This window comes from Physeter macrocephalus, chromosome 7 (genome assembly GCF_002837175.3).
Source record: "Physeter macrocephalus isolate SW-GA chromosome 7, ASM283717v5, whole genome shotgun sequence".
Classification (NCBI taxonomy): Eukaryota; Metazoa; Chordata; class Mammalia; order Artiodactyla; family Physeteridae; genus Physeter; species Physeter macrocephalus.
In genome coordinates, this window is record NC_041220.1 from 81,168,341 (window position 1) to 81,183,817 (window position 15,477).

At 43.3% G+C, this 15,477-nt stretch overlaps 1 protein-coding gene and 1 pseudogene across 2 annotated transcripts in view; both read left to right on the forward strand.

Annotated features, from left to right (window-relative positions):
• The window catches only part of RELL1 (RELT like 1), a 62,574-nt gene extending 53,829 nt beyond the window's left edge, over positions 1-8,745 (forward strand). For both annotated transcript variants that reach the window (XM_028492078.2, XM_007113412.4), the window contains one exon: positions 6,643-8,745. The gene's annotated coding sequence lies outside the window, so the exon portion shown is untranslated. The remainder of the gene's footprint in view (positions 1-6,642) is intronic.
• Positions 2,413-11,847, forward strand: LOC102976242 (lysophospholipase-like protein 1; annotated as a pseudogene).
• The last annotated feature ends 3,630 nt before the right edge of the window (positions 11,848-15,477 follow it).

The following is a 15,477-nucleotide window of genomic DNA, read 5'->3' on the forward strand; positions in this document are numbered from 1 at the left end:
CCGCGTCCCCTGCATCGGCAGGCGGACTCTCAACCACTGCGCCACCAGGGAAGCCCATATATATATATTTTAAAGCAGAAGGATCACAAATTTCATGGAAGCCCCTTAATGTGATTCATTGGCCTTTATAAACAGAAGCTGCACCTCAGATAGGCATGGATAGGACCACCTGGCTTGATTCAGAAATGGCTGAATACATTTCTAAAGAGTAAAAGCAGTACTTTGATACTTATGTTGTTCTTACTTGGAAGACCAGTCCCACTGAGTCCATCTCAAATATGGAAGTGGAGGGAAGTTAATGTCTGTCCTTGACCATTCACTGTCTGTGCAAAGCATAGGCAGTAGAACCAGGCAGATGAGGAGAAGAGCTGAGTGGGGGACAGAAATTTAAATACAACCTGATGGATCATGAGTGATCATCTCATCTCATCTCTCCGGTTTACAGTGGAAGAGCCAGGCTCAGAAGGATGAAGTTTTCCCAGATCCCTGGGCTGGGGAGGGAGAGGGCTTGGGTGGGAAGAAATCCATACTTTGGGGCCAATATGCTCAGTGGCTTTGAAGTTCAAGGGAGCTTTGCTTCAACAAAGAAAAAAATCTGCATTCAGTTTAGCCCGGTAACTCACAGCAGTGATCATTTCAACATTATCAACCTTCCTCAGGCTTGGTCTCCTGTGGGGACCATCTGATGTCTTTTGGCTGTTAGAGCTGTGCCTGGATCAGTCCAGGTTTGTGAGCTATTCTGTTTTCTAACAAGTCGACTAAGATCATAGACTTCAAGATCTCAGAGGAGTTGTGATGGCTAGTTCAGGTCAACTCAAGTACAATTAACATCTTTTAAAAGTATTTGTTGAGCCCCTACTTTGTGCCAGGCCTTAGGGATGCAGCAGTGTGGAAAAGGGACAGACAAGGGCCATGCTTTCATGGAGCTTCTGTTCTAGTTTTTGTAGTAATTTTTCTCCCCATGCCCCCTTGGTCCCCTAGTTTTAGAGTAAGGAGGCCCTAGGACATTATGTATGTTGTTCAAGGTCATGCAGATGGTTTATTGCAGAGCCTGGACTTGGGCTTCCTGATAGTTCAGTCCCTTCACTGTCTCTGAGGTCCTGGATATTGCAAGTGTTTGAAATTGAATCTTTTATTTATTTATTTATTTATTTTTTTGCGGTACGCGGGCCTCTCACTGTCGTGGCCTCTCCCGTTGCGGAGCACAGGCTCCAGACGCGCAGGCTCAGCGGCCATGGCTCACGGGCCCAGCCGCTCCGCGGCATGTGGGATCTTCCCGGACCGGGGCACGAACCCGCGTCCCCTGCATCGGCAGGCGGACTCTCAACCACTGTGCCACCAGGGAAGCCCTGAATCATTTTTAAAATAGAAAAATAAGGCATGAACACGATACAAAATTTAAGCACCATAAAAGGCTGCAGGATGAAAAAAAAATGTCTTCACCCTGTCTACGCCCCTTCTACTCACCACACACATGTCATCTCTCAGTCCCCTTCCCAACAGAGGACCAGGGTTGTCCGTGTCCTCTATATCCTTTCAGGATTATTCTATGCATGTACCTACTTAAACAACATATATATGTATCTACAGCCCCCTCCTTTGCCCTTCCACGAATGAGAGCTTAGATACTTGTCTGCACCTTGCTTTTTATTGAAATTGATGACCGATAAGGTCTGTGGACTATTTTTTATGCTCCCACATTGATTGAGCCATGAGGAGTGAAAACGCTGGACACGTTTAAAATGTTGTATGTCCTGTTTGTTCTTTGTTGTTGGGAATAGTCCCGAAACATTTACAGACGTAATCTGAGAGTTGTGCATGGACCTAAAAACATATTTTGCTGTCATCAACACTGATGTTCTAAGTTATTCTTCCACAGTCTTGTTCTGCGTACAGAAGAGACTGAAACATATTTGTGAGTATTCCCAGAATTCAGATAACATGAGGGCCCAGAGGGTTTTGTTTTGTTTTGTTTTGAATTGCCACCAAAGCTGTCTCCTCTCCTCAGTTATCTCCCTCGGCAGGGTCTGCTCCAGGGCGCCTCCCTAGTGCTGACCAGAAGGTGACCCCCCAGGGAGCTTATCTGTCCTCCCCGGTGGCCCTGCCAGCCCTCTGACAAGGCTTAGGAAAGAGGGCTGCAACATCTGCCTTTTTGCCGCAGAAACTGCAGCACTGGAGGCTCACAGAGACTTCGGAGGACGAAAAGGCAGACCTAAGGGGCTCGAGGGAGGCAGAAAACGAAATGCCTTTGGCGACATTTTAACCTAGAACGAGATAGGAGAGGGAATTAATAGTTATAATCAGAGTTTTTATTTTTCTTCATTTGTAACTCGAGACTTTGACTCTACTAACATTAAATAGCTAAGGAAATAGTAGTCCCTGTTTTCTGTAAGTTGTCTATTTTCTGCAAGGATGTACGATGCTGTAGTAGCTCCAGGGTATAGGTTCTGGAACCAGACTCCTTGTGCCCAAGTCCTGGCCGGGCGCTTTTTAGCTGTGTAATCTTGGGCAAGTTCCTTAGCCTCTGATGCCTCAACTTCTCCATCTGTAAAGTGGGTTTAAAATACCACCTACCTCGTAGGGATGTTGCTCTTTGGTGCTTAGCAAGCGCTAAATAGCCAAATACTTGATGTTATTATTATAATATTATGTCAGGTGAGACCTGTTTAAACACTTAGCAAGGAAAAGTGTGAAAAATTAATGGCTTTTGACCTTCCTTCATTTTCCCGAGGCTCAGAGAGGCAGGTTAGACATAACCTATAAGATGCTGCAGTTTTGTTTGACACTCAGGTAGAGGCTTACTAAATGTAGGTAGCTGGACTCTCGGTCACAGGGCAGTCAAGAGGCAACGTTTAACTTGTTTTGTTTTCCTTATCAGAAAGAGGTGGGACCATTCAGAGTCTTAAATTATTCTACCTGTAGCTAGCGTAGACGTTGAATCAGAGGTTTACTGAGACTAAGAGGGAACTGCTGAATTGCATTTAAATCCTTTCCAGGAGAACCCTTGTGTTTCCAGACACAGAATAACCTTTGACGACAATTACATTTTACTTGGACTAAAGTGCTCTGAGTCTCACCATCCCAAGGGTTGGTAAATCACAAACTTTCAGCTGTTGTCACTTGGGAAGCCCATTATTGCTAAATATATGAACACATTTACATTGCTGTGAAGCTATAACTCAGGAAAGAGCAACCTTCAGACTTCCCAGTAAGAGCCAAATCTCATGTGAGACAAATTCAAAACTACCAAGGAGTGCACAGTTTCCCATTGGCGTTATTCAGGAAAGAGCAGAGGAGGACAGGCCGCAGAAGACCTCGTGGCTCGGTGGATATCTCCGCGTGATGGGTGTGGCAGCGACTGTGGCTTCCAGGTGGGACTGCCTGGGCTGAAATCACTGCTTTCTTATTATTAATTGCGTGGCCTTGGGCAAGGTATTGAACCTGCAAGCCTCAGCGTCCACTTATGAAAATGAGAGTTGTCATGGACTCATGGAGTCATTGAAAAGATTGAGTTCCTGAATCTGGAGCGCTTAGCACTGCAGTGCCTGGTGCATAGAAAGCACTCCGTAAATGTCAGCCCCTATTGTTATTAATCAGATAGTCTTCCTTCCTTAATCCCCTGTCCTTTGAGGGCTTAGTGTTCACTGTCAGTTAAATCTGTTTAGGCTTCTAGTTTCTTAAGACGTGGTTCTCATTTTTAAAGGGACCAGATCCTTTTTTCTAGAGAATCCTTTTTTAACAAGGCACATATGCATCCTAATCAAAGCTCTGTTGTGGCTTCTGTGGAACCTTAACACCATAATGGGATTCTAGCTTTATCTAATTAGAATTGTGTAAAAAGCAATAAACTCTAGAGAAAAAGATGACCTTTTCTTTCCAGATAAATTTTTTCTGAGGTTCTTAATTTCTCTCCATCAGTCTTGTTATATGATGGACGTGGTCACACTTGGGATTTCTGAATCGGCTTTTCAACGTAAGGAAGTTATGCTTCATTTCTCCCAGCTTGATCACTCACTTGTGTAAGACAGTAATCACCAAATTTCCCCACCCTATCCCACCCAAAAATGATAGATCAGTCTTGTTAAATGTGGTGGGGTCCCATGGTGATGCGACCTGAGAACAACAGGTGGCCCTCCGGTCGGTCCGCTGCTGGTAGCCTTCCCTAGCATTCCTGCCAGCCTGGTTTCTGACGGCTCTGTGCCTGTAGAAGAGGCACCTTTTAATATTAATGCGTTGTGGTAAAGAAATACTATTTTAAAGTATGTGTTTGTTTATCAATATGGTCATATTCACAGCTGTAGAATGAAATGAGAAGAAATTTAACAATGTCAAATGCACCATGACACAGTCCCAGAAATAAGGCTGCAGTTGGAAATTTACAAGCTGTACAAAATGTGGTATCTTCTTTCCTCTAGATTATCACTCAGATAAGACAGGTATTTATCTGGAAATTGAGAGCTGCTGTGCCGGTCAAAGCTTCCCTTTTGTTAAGTGTGTGTGAAGACAGAGAGCCCAGAACAGTGAATCAGTGCTGGGTAGTTTTCAATAGAGCCTGAAAAGGTTAACTTTCCTTTTTTCTGCCTTGCATCTGGTATTAGTAATGAAGACTTTTAGGCAGCATTTTGTATTTTTCACATCCTCTTTCAAAGATATTGTGTGCAGTGCAGTTTTAATCAGCTGCAGAAGGCCATTGTGGAAGGCCATTGCAGAAGCCGCTGTGCTGGAATGCTGGTAATGGTCACGAGAGCTAACTTTTAGGAGGGTAACTGACTGCTTGGCCCTGTATTAAGCATTGTACATATATCATGTAAAACCCCCAACAGCCCTACGAGGGATGCTGCAGAGATGCCAAGGTTCAACAGCTAGTCACAGGGGTCTGCATCTGGGGACAGGCCACTAGCTCCAGACCCCTCCTTCGTAGCCCAGCCTTGGTCTTACATGCCCACTCCTTAGAGTTGGTCAAACCTGTGCAAAGAACTCTAAATGGGAAGTTCTACTATGTTGGAATGAAAACTCTTACTGTGATGAAACATTTCATTCTGACGTCCCTTGCTCTTGACCTTGTTTTCCTTGATGCGAAACAGTCCAGGTCTAAGGGAGCCGCTGATAAAAAGAGGAGACATAAAAGTAGTTGAACCCCTTTTTTCTAGATAATGGCCTAGTTTGAAGTTTACTGGGAAAATTCTCTCCTATCTTTTAACTTTTTTTTTTTTTTTTTTTCCTCTTAGGACAATTTTTCTGTTTTTCTACCTCTGGCTTTTCTACTTTTTTCCCTGCTAGTGTCTTCCACATTAATCGACTCTCAAATGACAGTATTCCCAGACTTGACTTTGTTCAGTTTTATTGTACAAATCCATAGTTTAGCCATGCTAGGTTGTAGCAATGCAGAGCAGGGAATTACTTATTCATTTATAATTAAGAACTTGGTTCTTGATGTTTTAGAGGATAATGCTTTATTTCCTTTTCAGCTAAGGGGGTAAGGGTTCTTTCCCAAACCCATTTAGTTTGGGAGATCCTTCTCTCTCTCTCTCCTTCACGTATACACACACACACACACACACACACACACACTATGATTATTATAAATGACACAGTGACAGAAAAGGATAATATGGATAATATTAGGCTACATGTGAAGGATGAGCTATAAAATAAGTACAAAGTAATACTTCAGTGAAGACAACCTATTGACTTTTTGCTATTTCTTCATATTTCTGTAAGCTGGTTTCATCTCTGTTTTTGTTTAGCATTTATAGGAAACACAATTTGGGGAGACAGAGAATGTTTTGTTCCTTAACCTGGTGTAGGTTTGCCTGCATTGTGTGTATGTTTCAATATACACAGTCAAGTGTAGAATCTTAATCCTATCCTGGGTCTTCAAAACAGGAAAGTAAAGGGTACATAACTGTCACGTAGATGAGACCACTGTAAAAAAAAACAAAAAACAAACACAAAACTTTGAAAAATAAAAAATTATTTTGCAGGTTTATAGGGGGCTTCATTTGTAATGTAAACACAGATGTTGACATGGGGCAATTGTTAGAAGAACTAAAAAATATAATACAGAGCCTTCCAAGGTACAATGAAGACTGAAGATTGAGCATTTTATCATTGTGTTCGTACTTGCCCAGTGAAATCCCAGCCAAGCTGTACCCTTTGCTCAATGGAGATGCAGAGTTAACTCAGTTTGGTGTGGCCTGGGAAAGTCACATTACCTGACACATACAGGGTTCCTTGTGACTGACCACGTTCACCCTGTTGCTCATTACTTGACAGAATGTAGCTGAAGAGTTAAAGAACAGGTTCCTGAGAAGAAGTGCTAAAGGACTTACAGGGAGAATGCCCACCTGTCACCCCAGAAACTTGTATTAAGATTGATGCTGTCAGTCTACTGTGGTTCTCAAGTTCTGTTCTTTCTTGGTTTATAAAACCTCAATAAAGAGGTCCTTTGGAAATGTTCGTGCTTCAATTTCCTTAGACTGATTTCAAAGAAGAAATGTGTAATGGGGGAAGGAATGCAGTGGGATGGGGTGGGACGGGGTGAGGATGGATTACAATTCCTCTGTGTTCTTAAATATTTAGGCCAGATTACCATGTGATATGATGCTTGCCAAGCTTTACCTTTTTTGTTTTCTCTTGCAGGAGCGACTTTATTTGAAGAGTTCTAAGAGACTGAAAACTTATGACATATAAAGTTGCCTAGGGAATTATTTTTTTATCTTTTATACAATTTCTATGGTGGAGTCTGCAGGCATGTGGATGAAAGCTAAAAGGGAATACTGTTGCTATGCTGGATACAGAATTCAGTTTGCCTTGAAACAAGTTTTGGTTTAAAAACGTCTGATGAAAAATGTATTACATTTCCAGGGAGGAAAAGAGCTCATGTTTTTGTCTTGCCAACCACCACCCCTCCCAATCCCCCATCTGTGGCCTTGGTGTACACACTGCAATTTTTCCAGTATGATAACTATGTACAGTGGAACTATATGTGTATCGTCTGAGCTAATGCTCAGGGTGTGTGTGTCTGTGAACTACATGTGTATCGTCTGAGCTAATGCTCAGGGTGTGTGTGTCTGTGTGTGCGTGTGTGTGTGTATGTACACACATGACTGTGTGCCTGTGCTTCTGTTCCCCCAACCCTTAGATCTCATTTTGCCACTGGTTGTAAGACGATCCCCTTACAGTTTAACTGTTACAAAAGATAAAAGATGAATCTTTGGTGGTGAAGGCTCCTTGAAGATATAGTCTAACCCTGGGCAGTTGATCCCCCAAGAGATCATGGAGTCAGAGGGAACCAGATGCTAGACTTTGGATTCAGAGACGAGAAATCAGCACTGACCTGCTACCAGCATGCCACTCCTAGGTCACTTATAAAATATTGAGAGTTTTGGTTGTTTTTTGTTTGTTTTAACTCAAGCTAAGCAAATCTTATTTAGCCGTTGAATAAAGGGGGAAATGGTTTAAAGTCACTAAAAAAAAAAGTCTTGTTTTGACAACTCAAGGCTAAAACAAAACAAGACAATCTCCACTTCTGGTGCAAGATGGACCCACACCTTCCTCTGGTATGTTTTCCTTGGTGTTCTTCCTGTTCTCCGTCTTGTAGCTAGTGTCTGTTATTGAAAGGATTCTTGAGGGTTACTTTCCCCTGGAGGTGTGGAATACCCCACTTTAAAAAAAAAAAAAAAAAAGCTTTACAGTTTACAAAACACCTCAGAGAACCCAGAGGTGAAGGTAGTAGTACATTTATGGGAGGTCTGGGCCAGGAGGTTGGGGAGTCCAGGTATAGGGAAATCTTCGAGACCTGCCTCCATGTCGGTATGGTGCCTTGGCACTTCCTTTATTTCAAAATGAAAGCACAATTCTCATTTGACTCCCAAAAGATGATTCCCATGAAAATGTACCTTAAAGTATCCATTCTTTTTCTGGCACCAGACTAAAAATTTCTAACCTTTTAAATGAATGGTAGGTTCAATTTCATGTGAATTTTTGCTGGCAACTAATTAAAAGCTGTACATGTGTACGTGCATACACGCAGTAGACCAGGGGAAGGCAATATGGAAATAAATTTCACAGTGGTCCAGAAAGTAGCAATATAGGAATTTTGGGGGTGTGTATTAGTGTAAATAATATGCGTGCAGTCTAGACCAATAGTTTTAGTTTTATAAAGAGGAATCATTTTTTGTTTTAAAAATATTATGCCCCCGGAATGGTGAGGGATAAAGTGTAAGATATTCTTCAGCTTTAATTATTTTATAATTTTATTCAGGTCAGATCGCTTTTTTTAAAAAATAGCAATACAACAGGCAAGAGAATACTCAAAATATTTAAATTGTATTTATACCAAGAGTACGTTTTAAATATTTTCTAATACTTGAGCAGTTGTTGTCTGACTGGCTTCCAAATATGCCAAAAGTTAAGCATTCAGTATTTTCAACATGTATGCTTTTTACTGGTTTATATTACCTAATAAGAATCTTTAAGTGTTCCCAAAGCAATGGATGTTTACAGGCCTTTTGTGTTTTTCCTCCTTTAGAAGGCTTGGAGACCCACAACAAAGTTACTATATAAAACACTAATGATGGACTAACTTCTGATGTAATAAATGAGTTGGCTACCACCTCGATGTAAAAATTTGTAAAGGAAATTTTTCACGGAGTGTCAAATGTATTTTTAACTGTCTGGTTTGTACTTCTATGACTTTTGTACTACCAAAGCAGAGTTAAAAATAAAAACGTTAAACACAGTGAGTTGTTTTTGAATGATCCAATTGTTGGTGCCTTGGGTACTGAAAGTACAATTGTGGTTGGTGTAATTTATCGAGCTTAATATCACAGTGCCTGATCTCTTAAGTCTGAATTGTCAAGTGATCATTTGGCTGACTTTCCCCATTGGATTCCTCCTTCCCCCCATAGTAATACCATCCTCACTCCTGATTATTATTTTTAAAATTTGGAGATAATTTTGGATGTAAGGAACAGTTGCAAAAGCAGTACAAGGAGTTCTTGTATACTCTTCACCCCACATTCCCTTATGGTATCATCTTACATAACCGCAGAACAATGATCAAAACTAAGAAATTAGAGCTTCCCTGGTGGCGAAGTGGTTAAGAATCTGCCTGCCAATGCAGGGGATTTGAACCAGTGTTTGAGCCCTGGTCCAGGAAGATCCCACATGCCGCGGAGCAACTAAGCCCGTGCGCCACAATGACTGAGCCTGCGCGCCACAACTACTGAAGCCTGTGTGCCTAGAGCCCGTGCTCCGCAACGAAAGAAGCCACCGCTCGCCGCAACTAGAGAAAGCCTGCACGCAGCAACAAAGACACAACACAACCAAAAATGAAAATAAATAAAATAAATTTATTTAAAAAAAAACTAAGTAATTAACATCAGTATAATACTACGAATTAAGTCACAGCATTATTCCGGTCTCACCAATTATCCCACTACCATCCTTGTTCTGTTCCAGATTTCCCACTGCATTTAGTTTCGGCCTCCTAAATCTCCTGTGACCTGTGATTTTCCCTCAGTCTTTTCTTATTTTTCATGATCTTGAGATGTTATAGCGTGTACTGGTCAGTCATGTTGTAGAGTGCCCTTCAACCTCAGTGTGCCAGCTGTTTCTCCTGACTAGACTGAGGGTTTGCATTATGCAAAGGACGCCCTTCCCTTTGCTCCGTATCGGGGGCCGGTGGGGGAGGCCATGAGGTCGATATGTATCGCTAGTGATGTCAACCTCTACCATTTGGTCAAGGTGGTGGCCACCAGCTTTCATTTTGGTAAAGTACTATTTTTCCCTTTGTAATTAATAAGTATTTGAGGGGAGATATTTTGAGATTAGGCACATACCCTATTTCTGCTTCACGCTTTAATTTTACCCTGTATTAGTTTCTTTGGGCTACTGTAAAAAACAAACTGGGTGGCCTAAGATGATAGAAATTTATTCTTTCACAGTTCAGGAGGCCAAAAAGTCTGAAATCAAGGTGTCTGCAGGGTTGGTTCCTTCTGAGTCCCAAGGGAGAATCTGTCCCATGCCCCCTCCTGCCTCCTGGTGGTTGCTGGCAGTCCTGGCGTTCCATGCTGTGTAGCTGCTTCCCTCCAACTGTCTGCCTCTGTCTTCACATGACCGTCTTCCCTGGGTGTGGGCCTCTGTCCCCTCGCCTTCTCATGGGGACACTAGTCATTGGATATGGGACCCACTGTAATCTAGGATGACTTCATCTTAACTTGATCACATTTGCAAAGACCCTAATTCCAAATACGATCATCTTCACAGGAACCTGGGGTTAGGACTTCAACATACTTTTTTAGGGGACACAGTTCAACCCACTACACCATCCATTGGTGGATCTTGCCTGCAGCTGTTTTCACTGTGGGAGGGGGTCCTTCAGGTTGGTGCCTGTGTCCTTTCGATATGGCTCCTTCTCTTTATTTCTTTCTCCCTTCCGCCCTTTCTTACTTTCTAGAACCACGAGATGCTCCAGGCTCATCTTCTCATCTTGTCTTTTCCTTGTCTTAGCCTTGGAATCCGCCGCTAACGAACCAAGGAGCCCCGGTTCCTTTTATTGGAGAATGGTGTTTAGAAATAGAGATCAAAGCATTAGGTGTGCTCATTGATACTGGGGTGTTACTGCTTCTGGGCACACATATACATACACACACACACTACTAACCCATTCATATACACACATCTTTATTTATGTAACTATCTTTAGAACAAAAGCATGAGTCACGACTGCTGCCTCTGACCCCAGTCTAGCTCCACAGGGTTCCCTCTAACCTTCCCACTTTCCTTCTTTGTGACTTTCCTCCAACAGTAAAGAAACCTGGCTCTTACAATCCATAATATTTTTATACAGTGTCTCAGCCCTAGCATACATATTAAGTAGTTTGAATACATACCCCTGTGAGAAATAGGTTTCCAACTAGAGCACTATGCTGTGTACTTATTCTTCTAGTTTTGAGCCTTAGAGAATCCAGCCAGAAGCCTGTTTGCCAAGTTTACTTAGGTCAGCGCCTTTGTTCCCCACATCTTGGGCGTGCTTGTGTGATTCAGTTTTAACACAGAGTCATTTGTCATCATCTGCGTTCCATCTTTCCTTCACATCCTGGTTAAATTTCTTAAAATTTCTATGCAGCAGGGTGGTGGCGGCAGTCACGGCGGCTCTGTCGGGCTCAGGGCGCCTGCCCCGCTGCATGGGTTGCCGGCTGCGAGGCACAGCGCCTCTCTGATCTTCCTGCACGGCTCAGGTGATTCTGGACAAGGATTGAGAACGTGGATCAAGCACGTTTTAAATCAAGATTTAACAGTCCAACGCATAAAAGTTATCTAACAGCTCCTCCCAGGCCATATACTTCTTTGAAAGGAGGACTCTCCAATGGATGGTTTGACAGATTTAAAATATCTAATGACTACCCAGAGCACCTTGAATCAATTGATGTCATGTGCCAGGTGCTCTCAGATTTGATTGATGGTGAAGCAAAAAGTGGTATCAAGAAGAACAGAATATCAGTAGGAGGATTTCCTATGGGAGGGTACGTGGCGATGCATTTAGCATACAGAAATCACCAAGATGTGGTAGGAGAACTTGCTCTTTCTAGTTTTCTGAATAAAACATCTGCTGTTTACCAACCTCTTCAGAAACGTGATGGTGTCTCTCCTGAATTATTTCAGTGTCATGGTACTGCAGACGAGTTAGTTCTTCATTCTTGGGGTGAAGAGACAAACTCAGTGTTAAAATCTCTAGGGGTGAGCACAAAGTTTCATAGTTTCCCAGGTGTTTACCATGAGTTAAGCGAAGCTGAGCTAGAAAAACCGAAGTCATGGATTCTTACAAAGCTACCAGACTGAATGAATCGATTGATTTGTTAATATATAAGTAATGTCTTTATGAAAAGTGATGTTTACCGCCAAATTCGAATTTGATAGACAATAATTAAAATATTTTTAAAAATTTATATACAGCAAACTTCACTCTTTGGGGTGCCTCACTGGATTCTGATTTTGAATTTTCGTGTATGTGTGTGTGCGTGTTTGCCTTGAAAACAAGATGATCAATAACAGCTTATGCTAAGGAAGTGGAAAAGCTGATTTTACAATTTTCAGCTCTTGAAAACCGGGAAACCCAGACTATATGCACCAGGGAGGATGTTAGGGATGCCCCCAAATCTCCTTTTATAGTAGAAAGGGGTCATTTGGGGTTACAGGTTTTGTTCTTAATCAATCAGCCTTTTGATATCCTAAGATCCTCCCTAGGATTCAGCTCTCTCACCGGCAGGTCCGGGGTGAACTTGCCAAGGGGACTGACAGTCCATGGCCTTGTACGCTCCTGCACTTCCTTTTCAAATCCAGATACCGAGCCTTCCTCCACCCTGATCTGATCAGTGGAAGTGTGGAGGAACACTTCCTTCCCTCCCACTGAGGACAGCAGGATGTTGGTGCTTTGGAAGTGGGGTCCCACCATTCAGGGCTTGGCTGTGGTCAAAGGAGACTCCGTGTTTCACCCGAGGTCCTTATCAGTTCTTAAATCCTCTGACCCTTTTGTCTGCAGGGCAGGTTCTATCCAGGGCTCCCTTTGTTCATTCCTCATCCTCCCAGGACCATTCTTCAGGACTGTTCTCAGATCTTCCTGGCGATCCCTCATGGTAGCTCCAAACACCTGAAAAGGTACCTGGGACTCTGTCCCCGGCGTTCTGTGGCCGCCCAGCAGGTGTCGCTGCCCATCCGCTTCAGCTGCTGCCCAGGCAGGCGGTTGTCCGCCTCGCACAGAGCTGGCACTTGCCCCCTCTGCCGGCCGAATGCGAGAAGTGCAGGAAGCATAGCTCCTGGGCCATTTATTGGTGGGGGTGTGTCTTTCAGGGCCGGGTGCTCAGAAAGTAGGTAGGCATGATTTCACGATGATTTGCTGAATGAATAAATAAACAAAAGTCTACCTTTAAAAATGAAAGATTATCATCAGCTATTTTATGGGAGTAAAAATTGAAGTTTGGATTTTTCCTAACTCATTTTCTGACCCTACTAGCTGGTCTCTATTGTCTTTCTCATAGGAAATCCCAGTTTCTCACCTGGGAATTTATTTCCCTGCACGTGTGGATGCTGGTAGAAATAATTGAGTTCTACTTTGGAGGAAACCCCATGCCCTGAATGCTGCCAGGGAAGTGGTGTGACTGAGAGGCAGTGCAGTCTCAGAGCACTAGCCCAGGCCTTTGCTGCTGGGTCTGAGCTGTGGCTCTGACACTCACTGCTGTGTAATGTTGGGGAAATTACCTTACCTTCTTTTCTTTTTTTTTTTAAAAAATATTTATTTATTTATTTATTTGGCTGCGCCGGGTCTTAGTTGCAGCTTTCAGGATCCTCGTTGCAGCATGCGGGATCTTTAGTTGCAGAATGCAAACTCTTAGTTGCGGCATGTGGGGATCTAGTTCCCTGACCTGGGATCGTACCCCGGGCCGCTTGCATTGGGAGCGTGGAGTCTTAGGCCACTGGACCACCAGGGAAGTCCCTTACCTTACCTTCTGAGATGCAGTTTCCTCAGCTGTAAAATGACCTATCTCTCAGGACTTTTAAGGACTAGGAAAATGCAGGCAAAGTCATGGTGCCTGCCATGGTCTCCACGGCCACCCTGATGGAGTGCACTGTCATCGTCAGCAGCCAAGCTTGGTAGCTTGGTAAAGGGTCTGTGTGTGTCTGTCCCACCACAGCTGATCAAGGTGGCTTGTGAAGAGGCCAAGCACACATAGCTTTGCCCAAGGGTGGAGCTGAGCCAGGACACTTTTTGCTGAACCACAGTTAGAGTTCAGAAGCCTCGTGGAAGAACCACAGAGTAGAGGAGAGTCCAAATTTTGGGGAGGCAGAAGCACAGAGGTAGAAAAAAGAGTTGAGGATGAAGAGGTAGTGTGTGCAGGGGGCAGCTGAAACTCCATCAGCCCAGCGCCTCTCCCTTCTGGGATGATGCCACCTCCTTGGGAGAACTCTTCTCCTCCCTCTTAGAACCCAGCCAGGCGCCCCGCTGCCCTGACTGCAGCTGGATGTGACCGAGGCCGTGCCGAGGAAGCTGGTCTGAAGAAAGGAAGGGAACATGCAGAGGGAAGAAAGCCAGTCCTGGTTTGCTGTCAAGGCCTAGATTCATTTGACCCTGAGGCCCAGCTGCCCTTCCGAGCTTTATGAACATTCCAAGGACATCCCTCTTTTGTCTTACCTCCTCTGGGTTGAGTTTCTATCACTTCTGACAACAACCACAAAACCCCACGGTTGGTGCAATTATTCTCAGAAAAGTAGATACACGAGGAGTATCAGACATCCACCCCTACAGCTGAGGCTGCCCAGCGCTGCCTCAGATCCATAGCCAGGGGTCCCGGCCCTGGTGTGGCATCTGCTCTGAAATGCTCTTGCAAACCCTCTCTGGACTTCGTTGCCTTAGGATAACCTCCCTTCCACCATCTTTCCTTGATTTGCCATAGGGCTCGCGACTGTAGCTCCCGTCAGAGCACAACTTTGGCATTCAGATGACTCTGGCCATCTGTGACCTTAAGGTTTTCAGATCCCAATCTTCTAACTGAAGATAATAGACTGAAGATAATATGTGCCTTTTAGGGAGGCCGTCAGGATTATAAGAGCGTGGGCAGGTAGTGCATGTAGCATGGGGCCGGACACAGCCAGTGCTGACTCAATGAGCTGCCTTGGAGTTGCCAAACTCAGACCCTCTTTAGTGAAATAAATGATAGAGTGATGAGTATTTGGCCATTTGAGTGTGGGTTCTTGATGTTTTTGCCACATTAAAATTGCTTCACATTGAAGATGGATCCGGGGTGGGGATGGGGGCGATTGGAAGTAGGAGGGATCAGGTAGAAGAAGCAACTTCGGAGATTCTGTCTGGGCCTGAGATTCTTCTGGAACCAGGTCAAATGCCTTAAGTAAGAGAATGATCTCATTGCTCCAATGTTAAATGGAGCCGGATCTACAAGACAAGGGGGGTGTTCTTTCTCTGCATGTTCAGGCTCTCATTTTATCTTATCACTCTTAGGATAAGACATGAATGTGGTATAGTCTTAAAAAGAACTTGACTTCTTTTTATTTTGCAAGTCATTCTAATTGAGAAATTATAAAGAAAATGCTCTTGGAATCATAACATGAAACCTAAATTACAAAATTTCTGGGTTTGATTATGGATGAATATCTTAATGTTGGCCAAATAAAAAAAACACCTAACAAAACAATCTCTCTGAAATAACTAACCAACCCTACGAAACCCAAGATTTCTATCTTGCATTAAAAATGCATTTTATTTAATAAAAATGTATTTGTGGCAAGGAAGGATTAAAGAAATAGGTTAGCTTTAATGCCTCAAATATTCATTTCAAACATAGCATGACAAAGTTGTGACTAGGCATAAATTACTGTGTATCCTCCAATGGTTAAATGATGAAAATAAATAATAATGATGAGAATACAAAATGTATTAAATTTGAAGTGCCCCTAAGA